The sequence below is a fragment of the Stegodyphus dumicola genome, chromosome 1 (assembly GCF_044657685.1).
Source record: "Stegodyphus dumicola isolate Sdum_Otavi_A_Nest chromosome 1, ASM4465768v1".
Classification (NCBI taxonomy): domain Eukaryota; kingdom Metazoa; phylum Arthropoda; class Arachnida; order Araneae; family Eresidae; genus Stegodyphus; species Stegodyphus dumicola.
Genome location: NC_140768.1, coordinates 12116565 through 12128554, shown reverse-complemented (window position 1 = coordinate 12128554; position 11990 = coordinate 12116565). Strand labels below are relative to the sequence as shown.

Here is an 11990-nt window from a genome sequence, read left to right as displayed (position 1 = left end):
AGCCAGAAAATATTAGCATTTTTGCTTTACAACTTTGTAATTCATATTAATAACAATTTCACAGTTTATTTTTGTGCATTTCAGATTTATGTTACATGTTTACATAATCCAGAATAATTAACGAAAATACCGGTAACAGTATAAAATAATATAATAAATTCTTATATGATTCACAATAATATTAATTGATCTTGAAATCACCTTATTTTCAGTTCAAACATTTAAAGAAATAACACTTTTTATTATTATTATTCCATGTATTAGTTTTACGTTGCATTTATTTTTATATTCTTGCAACGAAATTTACTATTTGTTTTTTACGTCACAGCTTTGCACATCGACTTCTACTGCGAAATTTGAGACGGATCTCACTTCAAACTTGAAGCTTGTCTGCTACGTTCGTTTTCGCCGGTAGCGTTCTGTTAAACACTTCTTTTCAGGTGAATTTCTATCTTACTTTTTGTTTCACTAATTTTATGCCATTTTTTTATTATAATGTATTATTCCCTACTTCCATATTTTTCGTGCTTCATGCAGAGTATTAAAAATTGCGCAAATTATTAATATTTTTTTTAAAGTATGATTTGCTTTAAGCACTTACGATAATCATATTTACTTAGATTAATGTATCTAACAGTGAACATGGTTATTATAGATTAAAAAAAGGGTTTAATGTTACAACATAAAATAAAAAAAAAAAAAAAGAGGATTTCAAATTATATGTGTAAATGATATTTGTGATTCTGTTTAGTTTTTGAACTCTTTTTAAATTCGTTTAATCTTTAAAATTATGTGTAACATTTATGTTTTGGTACTGGGCTAATTTCCTGATGAATAAATTAATTCATCTCTTCATTATATCATCAGGATTTCATGTAATATTCGTGAAGCAAAAGTAGAAACAGATGAGAATAAAAAGAATTGGTAAACTTGTGATATGCACATGTAGCTAAATACGATATGTTCTGTAGCATATTAACGCATGGAAGGAAGTTAAAATATCAGCAATTATTAATGAAAATATTTGAGTGACCATCTTCTGTAAACATTATACTTCAGCATTGTTAATGTTTCTTGATTATAACAATGGAAATCACACTCAGTTGCTTTGAAAAATCATATAAGCAAGTATATTTTCTCCTACTAAAGTCTGTAGAAAAACTCATATTGTAGTAGAACCATTTAATGATCTAATTAGTTAGAAAAAAATTTTCCAATATGTAGTCTATAAAATTTTGTAATATAAAGTAAATTGAGCCCTCTTCAGGTTTTAAATGGCATATAGAAACATAATAGTTAAAAATGTTATTTAAAGTAATTTGAGCCCTCGTCAAGTTTTAGATGTTATATAGAATTATAATAATTAAGAATGTTATTTATGTAGTTAAAAATGTATTTTTTGTCATATTATTTATAATATTGATGCATTGCTTTATGCTATAAAGAAAAAGTACAGTAATACTCCAAAGTTATGTCACACTTCATTTCTAGACTAAAGACTAAACTTTATCCATAAATGCAGCCTTAAATTACAGAGGTTAATGTAATTTTCACCAAAGAACATAGTATATATTATTTTGTACTTGAGGGAAAATTTGACAATTATGTGCTGTACATCTGTAACTAATATATCTAAATATTGTAACTTGAATCGCTGTTATAAAATGAGGTAAGTATGTTACGATGGGAGAATGTTCAAAGACTGGAAGACTTTCTCTGAAGTCTTTCCTAATGAAGATCCCTTTCATCTTTTAAAAATTTCTCATAGTAAGCACAAATACTTTTTGTTCTTTTTCTGGCTGTTGTGTTTGTGTAAAGCAGCATCTTCATTAAAATTTAATGCATTGTTTAATTCTCAAGCTATCATATTTTATTCTGAGGGTTTAGGATAAGATTCATTAGTTTATTCAAGGATATTCAGAAATTCTAGAAAATTGTTGCATATGAATTTTTGATAAACAGAATATATTAGTTTTCTAGTATGCTAAATATCACTTTCCAAATTAAAGTCTCTCATCATAACAATTACAGTTATTAAAGAAAGGGGGAGAAACCAGTTTCTGTTTTAGAAACAAAATTCATTAGGTTTGTAAAGAAAAGAGGAAGATATTTTTCCAGATTGGCTTTTGCTTTTTTACATTCTACGCATCTCTTGTGGTTATGACTGCATTTAGATTACTGAAATCTTTTTAAGTCTCATTCTCAGTTCCGTATCTTCATTTAAGGCTACTCTGAAGCTGACTGAAGAATGTTTCACATAATGCTCTGTGAATGGCATGATCATCCCAGTGCATCAGTCCACTGGTTGCAGCAAACAAGTGATGTATGGAAAGGTGGAAAAAAAATTCTATTGTTAGATTGAAATCCAAAATTCTAGATCCTTAGCCCCATCATAATACTTCTTGTTTATAATTCCTTATGTTAGATTTTCATTTGACAATGTCCATAAAATATTGTGAGATGTTAGATTTGTTATTTCATAGCTGTCCCTTATGATAGTGTGGTTTAAAAGGATTAACCAATACCCATGTCATTGCATCCTAAATTTGGAAAAAAAAAAACACAAGGTGACTGCTTTGATTATCTGTTTTATGCATGTTTTCAAGTATACATGAAAAAGTAGTCAACCGATGCATAAGCACACCTCGCACGTTTATATATATATATGTAATGATGTAATTTGTTACTTGGGGTAATTTGATACGAGGTGAGGTGATACTAGGGAAGATTTTGTAGTTGCGAAGAGATTGAGGGTAGAAGATCACTGAAAATATCAATTATATAATAAGATGTAGAGAACTTTTGAAGAATCGCAAACTCGTTTGCTAATTCATATATCTCTTTATTACTTTTTGATTGCCTTATGGCACGGCACGGCACATTACAAGGGGGCCAATTTGCTTCGCACAGTTTTCATGATGATGCATTACGTTTTTAACAGAAGCAGCTAAGCATGAAACTTCCTTTAGCTAGCAAGCATAGGCAGAGAAAAGGGGAGGGGTAGTAGGATTGCAGTGGTATTTGTAGTAAAATTTTTCATTGATCTGATTGGCTAAAACTTAAAAGTAATGCAAAAGTTTAAGATGACCTAATGCAGAATTAGTTTTCAGATATGGTGCAGTTTCCAGAAAGTTATTACTAGACAGGAAGTACCCTAATTAAAAATGATTAATTCAGAGGCCTTTTTGAATTGTAATTTTGATTTGTATATTTTTATCTTACATATATCAATTACACTTTTATATACCTGTGGTTTTACGTATTTTATTCTACGAACAGTTATTATCGAGATTAAAGATGTATGGACTGTGCACAATTTTGTCTTTTCTCCAAAAATTTCATTTTTTTTTTTTTTTAAATGATTCTTTTTATTATTATTTGTAAGCAGAACAGTGTTTTAATGTCTTGAAGGTAATGAAACAGATTGTTTTCTCGAGTGGGTTTGAGATCTTTTGTGAGGATGCCGGTAACCAAAAAATACATATGAATTTTTTTTGGCATGAGGGCACTTGTCTTGATAAGGTAGGTTGGTGACTCAATTTGAAATATGAGGTATGTGGATTTCATTCCCTGGAATCAAAACTAGGACCAGGGTATGAAAGATGGCCCTTGTGTGTTTTACTTAACTATTATAGCTTTTGCTGTACCATGATAAATGAACAATAGATTTTAGTACAAGTAATTTAGTACATTAGTAAAAATTTTGCATAATTTCTAAGTAATTTTTAATTGCTTTTAATTTCACTGTAATATACATACTGTACCTGCGTATCCTTGTGTACCACTTATTTGCCTATATTTATACTAAATACACATTTATATTACAAGCTGTTTTTTGGTAATAATTTATTATTTATCTGTTTGCTTTATTTGAAAACGCATAAAAGTATACGTAATTTTTCTTTAGCAGGTTAAGAATTATTCATCCTTTCCTTTCCGTCAACTAAATGATGTTCAAACTCATTTCATTTGAAAGCATTTTATTTAGTCTAGCAAAACTAATACTGCAAGTTTCATGAAGTAACTTGGCAGATTGATTCTCCTTTTTGAGAGTAATTTCTTTTTGATAAACAGAATTTATCTTTTTTCATAAATGAAAAACATCTTAAAAACTTGAAACTGTAAAAAGAAAAGGAAAAAAAAGAGAATAGTATTTTTACTGTTTTGTTGTTTTGTAATAAATTGTTAAGTTCACGGTGTAATATCGAGTTTTTAACATAAGTTTCCCACCACCACCACCACGACAAATATCGTGTATCCAAAAAGTTTGCATTGGCATGTTTAATCATATTTTGTCAAATGATTTTTGACATTTCAAAGAAAGAGACTTACTTTAGAATGCTTAAATACAAGGTATCTGAAATGGAACCAACAGCTATCAGATTAGAACTATGATTTATTTCCAATTCCGTTGCAAAAAGTCACCTACATAATTTCGCCAAATCATGTGTAAAGCTTTAGGAAGTAATGTTTTATCATACGACACTGTGAAGGTTTGGTACTGAAAGTTCAAAAACATGGACTATGACATTCAAAAAGCAGAGCTGTCTGGCCAGCCTACTGATGTTGATGAGGCCCACCTGCAAGAATTTGTGGGAAAAGATCAGTATACAACCACTCGAGAGCTTGCTAAGGAGTAGCAATAGGAGTTAATAGCAATAAATTAGATATATTGAAATAATAGCAATAAATTAGATTTGATTTAACAGCATACTAGATTAGTTTGAAAACTAAGGGAAATATTTCTGACTTTTGTAACTATTTTCTAAAATTGCTTAAATTGATGCAGTAGTTGGTTGAATTGAAACGAATGTGATGTAAATAACATCCAGAACCTACGTATGAACCAATTTCTCAAAATTCTTATACTTTGCCTACAACTGATATTTTAAATTGCATTACAAGTGTTAATTAAATCAGTTATTTCTGAAACCTAACACCTATTTAACTATTTAGTATGGTTCACCAAAAATAACAAAACATATCATTTTGTTGGGTTAGAATTATGTAAAGATTTTGATAAAAAAAATTATGTGCAAATAAGTTTGGAAAAAAAGTTACATATATGAAGGTAAAGGCTGTGCACTTTTAAGAATACATACTGTTTCTTTGTTTTATTATTTATAAACATTTTTAATAAGAATGTACTATTTTTATATGTGGTATCATTTAAGAAGCACAATATTTTATGTTTGCCTGAGGAATTCCCTAATGGATAATGTGGTCTGAAGTAACTTTCTTCTAAACTATATTTCTCTATTAGGAATTGTTGCCAACCTGTTCAATTTAGAATTAAAACTTCCCTAACTTCCAATTTTCAATGTCTGATAATGTTGTGTCTGAATTTGAAGTAAAGATTTTAAAATTCAAAGATAAGTTTGAAGTGCTATTTATTTTTAAAAATTTGATATAAAAAGTTCAGATATTCATATAAAATTATGGATAATATTAATTGTTGGCCTGGAATCATTTTTGCTGTTGAAATGGATTTGCATACAATTCTGTAAACATTTTTAACACTATAATCCAGATAAATGTATGATTATATAAATTCATACTGAGATAATAATGTGAAAACTTTAAACATTACGAATCCAAAGAAATATTATATTTAATTTGGCTAAATTTTGAATAAAATTGCATTGATTTCGAGAAAGGTCGGAGATTAAGTTTTCAAGTTTTAAAAGCATTTTTTTTGGCTCCAGCCACCCTGTGATTAGTTCAAAATCTGTGTCAAATTAAGAGGGTTTTTTAGTCTCGAAACACGATTTTGCATCATTTAACTTTTCATTTGAATCTGTTGGTATTTGGGAAAATGCAAGATATTTCTCTTTCAAATTCAATATCTGTTATAAACAATCTAATTTAATTTAAAAGCAATAGATGCAGCTCTAAAGAATATTATTTTGTTATCTTTTAATCTTATTGATTGAAATAATGCATTAAATCATGATATATGTAATAAAAACCTTAAATATTTCTATTGAATTACATAGTGTTACATATTTTTTTCCACTTTCCAAATGTGCAGAAGATATACATCATTAAAAATGTTTTGCTTTTCCACCTATACCATCTGTATTGATAATCTCTACTGATAAACCGCCCACCAGCGGCCAAGCGGTAAAGACGCTGAACACTGGTAGTTCGGTCCGAGGTTCAAATCCCGCGAACGGGCTGGCTGCATGGGCGTTTTCGTGGTTTTCCCCATGTGTAACATGTATACGAGTCAGTTTCCCTTAGAAAGTCCTCCACGAAGGCATCCCTCCCGTTAGGCAGATAGCCCTCGTGTGCTTTGCCATAATCAAATACAGTCAAAAGTCGTTAATTCAGACACCCATAATCCGGAATGATCTATAATCCGGACCTCAAAGCTAAAAACTTTCTGCGCATGCGCCGCTTTGACGCATGCGCATAGGCGTTTAAGCGTGCGCATAAGACCTTAACGACTGCGCATTTGCGTGTGCACAAGTGCAGAATACGTTTTCGCTGCGCGTTTAATGTATAACGGACGGTATAAGCTAAAATTATCTAATTGTCTATTTCAGTTAATGTTGATGATTGCGTTGTTCCTTAATCTTCGAATTGGATCCGGCTTATTATTTTTTGCAGACTGTAAGAGCAATTTTATAAAAGTAAGCTTGAACTTTCGATTATGTCAAATAGAATTTCCGATGCTGGAGCTCCCACAGGATCTACGAAAATGAAAGTATGTTTCGATGTCCATCAAACAAAAAGTGGAATTGCTCCAAAAAATGGATAAAGGCATATCCTTTGTTTATCTAACCGTTCCGAAATCTGTTTATCAATTTCACGTTGCTCTGCGCGGGGGAGGGGGACGTGGCGGCGCGCAATGAACTGGAAGTTGATCTCTCAACACTATCGTTATCTTCAGGGCAGATGTTTTTATTTTATTCAGCTTATAATTCCTTATTAAATGTAGTATTTCATCTCTATGTACTTCGTCTTTGATATGATTTAAATCAAATTCCTTGTCATCATAAATATCACGAATACAAATCAAATGTTTTTCTGGTTGCAATTTGCTAATTTCGGCTATGCATAATGTATGCTTTATGCATGCGCGCGTTGAAAGAAATGTTTAATAAAGTAAACAAATAAATATTAAGCTTTTTTTTGAAAATTTTGATACCCTTTAGATCATAATTGCTCATTACTTTATAAATTACGGTTGCATATTTTTAATTTTATAATTTCTGCATGCCATCTTACCAGATTTAAACTGATGATCTATAATCCGGAATCACCGAAGTCCCGACGAGTCCGGATTAAAGACTTTTGACTGTAATCCAATCCAATCCAATCCTACTGATAAACCATACTGAACTGTAATTAAAAGAGCAACTTGGGCAACTGTTAAATTCTGAAGTTGTTCTTTGAGACTTTTTGGGGGGGGGGAGGAGAATGTTATTGAATTTTTAATGTTACATTGACCTGTTTTTCTTCCATATGAAATCCAGACAAATTTGTAATCTCTTGAATTCATAAAGAGGACTTCAGTATTTTTTATGGCAACTGCCTCTAAAAATGATTTTTTTTTTAAGAATAATAAACGGTGGTATATTGAGCATAGCCAATGATGAGAGCCAGAGTTAGACTTCATAAGGCCCTAAGCTATTTGAGATATGGGGGCCCACGAGCGGTCGCTGAACACTGGTAGTTCGGTCCGAGGTTCGAATCCCGCGAACGGGCTGGCTGCATAGGCGTTTTTGTGGTTTTCCCCACGTGTATACGAGCCAGTTTTCCTTAGAAAGTCCTCCACGAAGGCATCCCTTCCCTTAGGCAGATAGTGCTCAAGGCTTTACCATAATCACACACACACACATATTTGAGATATGGAGCCCTTTATAAGTCTGTTACAATATATTTTAATGCTATTTATACTATATTTAAATTTTAGGCGGCCCTAAGCTATAGCTTGTATAGTTTATACGTAAATCTGGCCCTGCCAATGGTCACGTTTCTTTAAGGTGGCCAACTTCCCAGAAGACTGAAACTGACTGGAACCATTTGAGAAAGGGTTATTAGGCAAATCGCTCAGTATTTAGAAATGATAGTATGAGCTAGAAAAGATTTAGGGATAAATACAATGGGAAAAATTGTTTATATATGAAGTTTCTTAATAAAACCTGTCTTATAGAAAATATAAAAGGGAATCATTTAAATGTAATGACCATTGGTGTTATATTCAGAATTAATGAATTAGTTGCATCTGACAACTGTACTTATAATCTCGTCGGTTAATTGTAAATATTAAAAATGTTAGTTCGTATTTTGATATATCTTTAACGCCAACTATTGCTTTTATGAGTTTTATTTTTGTAAAACTAAATTAGAAAACCTGTGATGAGTTTTATTTTTGTAAAACTAAATTAGAAAACCTGTGATGAGTTTCATTTTAAATTTTAATAAACAAAAAATTTTCTCAAATACTTTAGAATTGTTAGTTTTCCTTACATTTATTATAAAAGCTTTAATCAGATATTTTTCATATGTAAATGAATTATTACATTTTGAACCTTAAGGAAATTAGACCTTGTAACAGTCTTTCTCTAAATGCATTCTCTCTCACTTTCTTTTTCTTGTGAAGCCAAAATCGGTTTATGGTTAAATACTGCCTAATTTTAAACAGACTGCATTTCAGAAATCTTTTCCAGTTTGGCGCATTTTGTGTCTGTGGTGTTTTTATCTTTTCTGTTTCCGTTTTGACGGTTAAAGTAAACAAGACTTTCTCAACCCTTCATAATTATTTACTTAACCAACATTGTTTGTGAGGATAAAAATCGCCTCCTTCGTCCCGTCGTAAGATAAGCGAAATTCTTTACTGCTGCCTAAATCCCAAATGAACATTGTATCATGCTGCTTAAGTTCAAGGACGAATTTCCTGCTCCAAGATGGTCACAAGATAGTACAAGAATGATAGAGAAAACAAACAAGGGGTGTTTTATCGAGGAGTAAAAGTGAAGCTGTTTTTTTTTTTTTTTTAAGATTTGTGGCACCTAATGGCCGGTTTGCCTTGCCTCCAGTAAAGTGACCATTATTAATATTCTTGTACTATATCTAGAACTTTTCAAAAATTTTTAGTATTCTAGTATCCGTTTAGAATCAGATCTGTTATTTTCTTTCTTCTCAATAATAGAAAAGGGGGGGGGCAGACAATTTCTCTTAACATTCACTTTACCAAAAGGTATAAATTTAGATTACTAGTTTTAATTAAGTTTAATTTAAGTTTACCACTAGTTAATTAGAGTTTATTATCTCTTTCGTTTTCTAATTTCATTATTAGGAAATGATTTATGAAACCTTAGCATGCATAAATAATACCACCTGAAAGTATAAAGCTAACAATATTCAGGCATAGAAAATGTGTAATTTGGGGGCGAGAGTGGAAACTACTGAAATAAACATGATGATGAGATTGAGTCTGAGAAAGATGATTATATGAGAGAAGTCAGAGAAAGAGATATAAAGATACTTTAAGATGAAATACAGGGTGGGTGTCATAAAAGAAAAACTACTGGACCAAATGTAGTGGAGTAATGGAGCATAACTGACGCCCGGGGCAAAATACTTTTTGGCGCCCCCCCCATAAAAAACACATTTATATGATGTATAGAATATATTTGTAATAAGAAAATAATGCAAAAATAATAAAATTCTGAATCTGTCATAAAATATATTAAGAATAGTCACTACCTAACTGCATTAGCATTGAATTCGGAAATGTATCTGTGTCGGAGATTCAGTTTCTTTTCTGTTATGGAGTAACATCTTGAAGTCGCATTCACTGTTCTAAACAATTAGGGGATATTGTGAGTTCGGTATGAAATAACCATGTAATCGACAACCTTTTCAACTAAAGGAAATAGAAGAGATTATAAAAGGAAAATTATAACGTTTACAATGTTGGGAATATGCAAATTTAGTCTGACTTCGAAAACTAAGCGTTTTAGATGAAAAGTAATGAGCAACCTGCAACATTCCTTTTGTAGTAAGAGAATAAAAACAATCGACACGCGTTTACTGCTTTGTAGCAGTGAATATACGATGTCTCAGCAAGATGACTTAGTTGAATCGGTAGCCATGAAGGCCATCAGTCGTTTACAATAGAGTCAAACGCAATCCATTGTACCGAAAACGTTAGGAGTTTCCCAAAAGGTCATTTCCAGACTGTGGAATCGGTTTTGGGAAAATGGATATGTTTTGAAATTCTGAACAAAGTTGTGTTATCGTTTCAGAATAAAAAGCGGGAGCTATACATGCATTTCATTAAAAAAAAAAAAAAAAAAAACTCTATTTTAGAGAAATATAGTGGTCAGAAAGAAAGTTCTGTATGAGGAGATATTTTATTGATGTACTGCAAACATTTTATTACGCATTTTATCAGACAAATCAAGAAAATAATTATATTACAATAATTGTTAATTTTAAATATATTTTCTAGAAATCGATCAAATAAAAAACTGAAATTTTCCTAAAAATCTTGTTTGGAGACCATTTGGCGCCCCTCCGCGAGCGGCGACAGAGGCATCATACACACTCTTGCTCCCCTCCCTCGCTACGCCACTTACCAAATGTTATCAAACATGGTAATCTTGAAAAGGTGGTCATGGGAATTTACTTTCCGCGACCAAAAAAAAAAAAAAAAAAAATGTTCAAAATCTGACATTCTGGCCAAGGAGGCTGTTACTAAAGAGAACATACCATTTATGGAAATATTTGGCTCCAAACGAGTAGGTTTAACTCTCATGAAAGAATATTTTAATAATGAGTGGAAAGAACTGTGGAAAAACTCTGATAGGAAGAAAAACCTACTCATAGATATTAATATTTCGAATAAAATGTTTATTTACAATGATAAATATGAATCGATTACGGGACATGGGAGGTTCCCATATTACTTGAATAGGTTTGATATACAAGACAATGAATTATGTTTGAATTGTGGTGTTCCAGGAAATTCCAGACACTTTGGGGAGATGCCGCTAATAGATACTATTAGAAAAAGTTTTAATAATGTATCATTTGATTTTAAGAATTTGAATTTTAAACATTTTAAGCATTTTTCAAGAATTCTAATGCGCTTTGTTAATAATAATAGGCAAGTTATTGGCATTTTGATTTAAGGGATTTACTTTGGTGAGCATTATTGGTGGTGCAGTAATTTTTAGGAGTTTTAATTTAAATTTTTAATTACACTTGGGATTTAAAGGGTTTTAATTCTTAGTTTTTATGTGTGGTTCCCTGTCAATTCCAATGTGTTGTTTGTTTGGTAGTATTTTGTGTTTGTGTTTGTATGTACCTTTCCTTATTTTTGTTTTCTTTATACGAACATATATTTTTCTTGGTTAGTTATTTTTTGTTTTATGGGGTGCCCCTTTAAGATCATAAGATCACTTCGTGATCAGGTGGGTGGAGAGCATTCCAGCAATCTCAATCTGACCATGGAGGCGTGGCGCTGTGTGCAATATTGTTAAACGAAATAAGACATAAAGGCATCGGTTTGAAATGTGTTTAATCTTTTCTGAAACTTGTTCCAAAGCATGTTCCATGTAGCGTCCACCATTTTCCGAAAACAAGTTAAATCCTATTACTGCATTGATTATTTGCGTAAATCATTTGCTTCTTCCTGCCACAAGCCATTGCGGTTTTGCCTTATCCCACAAACAGTTTCGTTTTAGAAACAATTAAAAACGTTTCAAACCGATATCTTCATGTCTTAGGGACAAATTTAAAATGTGTGTTTAGTGAAATACAAATTTAAGAATACAGTTTTTAAAATGCGGTTATATTTATTAAAAATGTGTAAAATAAAGTACGTAATTAAAACTTATGAATCTTTTTATGAGCCCTTCAAATGAATGCCAATAAAACTAATCTTTCCAAAATTTTGAGTTTTTTAATGTTTCTGTTTAAAACTTCGGGAAGGTTACAACTCGAAAGGTGAAACAAGTGCGAAGATTCGAATA

At 31.3% G+C, this 11990-nt stretch overlaps 1 protein-coding gene across 1 annotated transcript in view; it reads left to right on the top strand.

Annotated features, from left to right (window-relative positions):
• The first annotated feature begins 334 nt into the window (after window positions 1-334).
• Window positions 335-11990, top strand: part of LOC118187337 (aldo-keto reductase family 1 member B1-like) — a 56354-nt gene continuing 44698 nt past the window's right edge. The window contains exon 1 of the mRNA XM_035357537.2: window positions 335-440. The gene's annotated coding sequence lies outside the window, so the exon portion shown is untranslated. The remainder of the gene's footprint in view (window positions 441-11990) is intronic.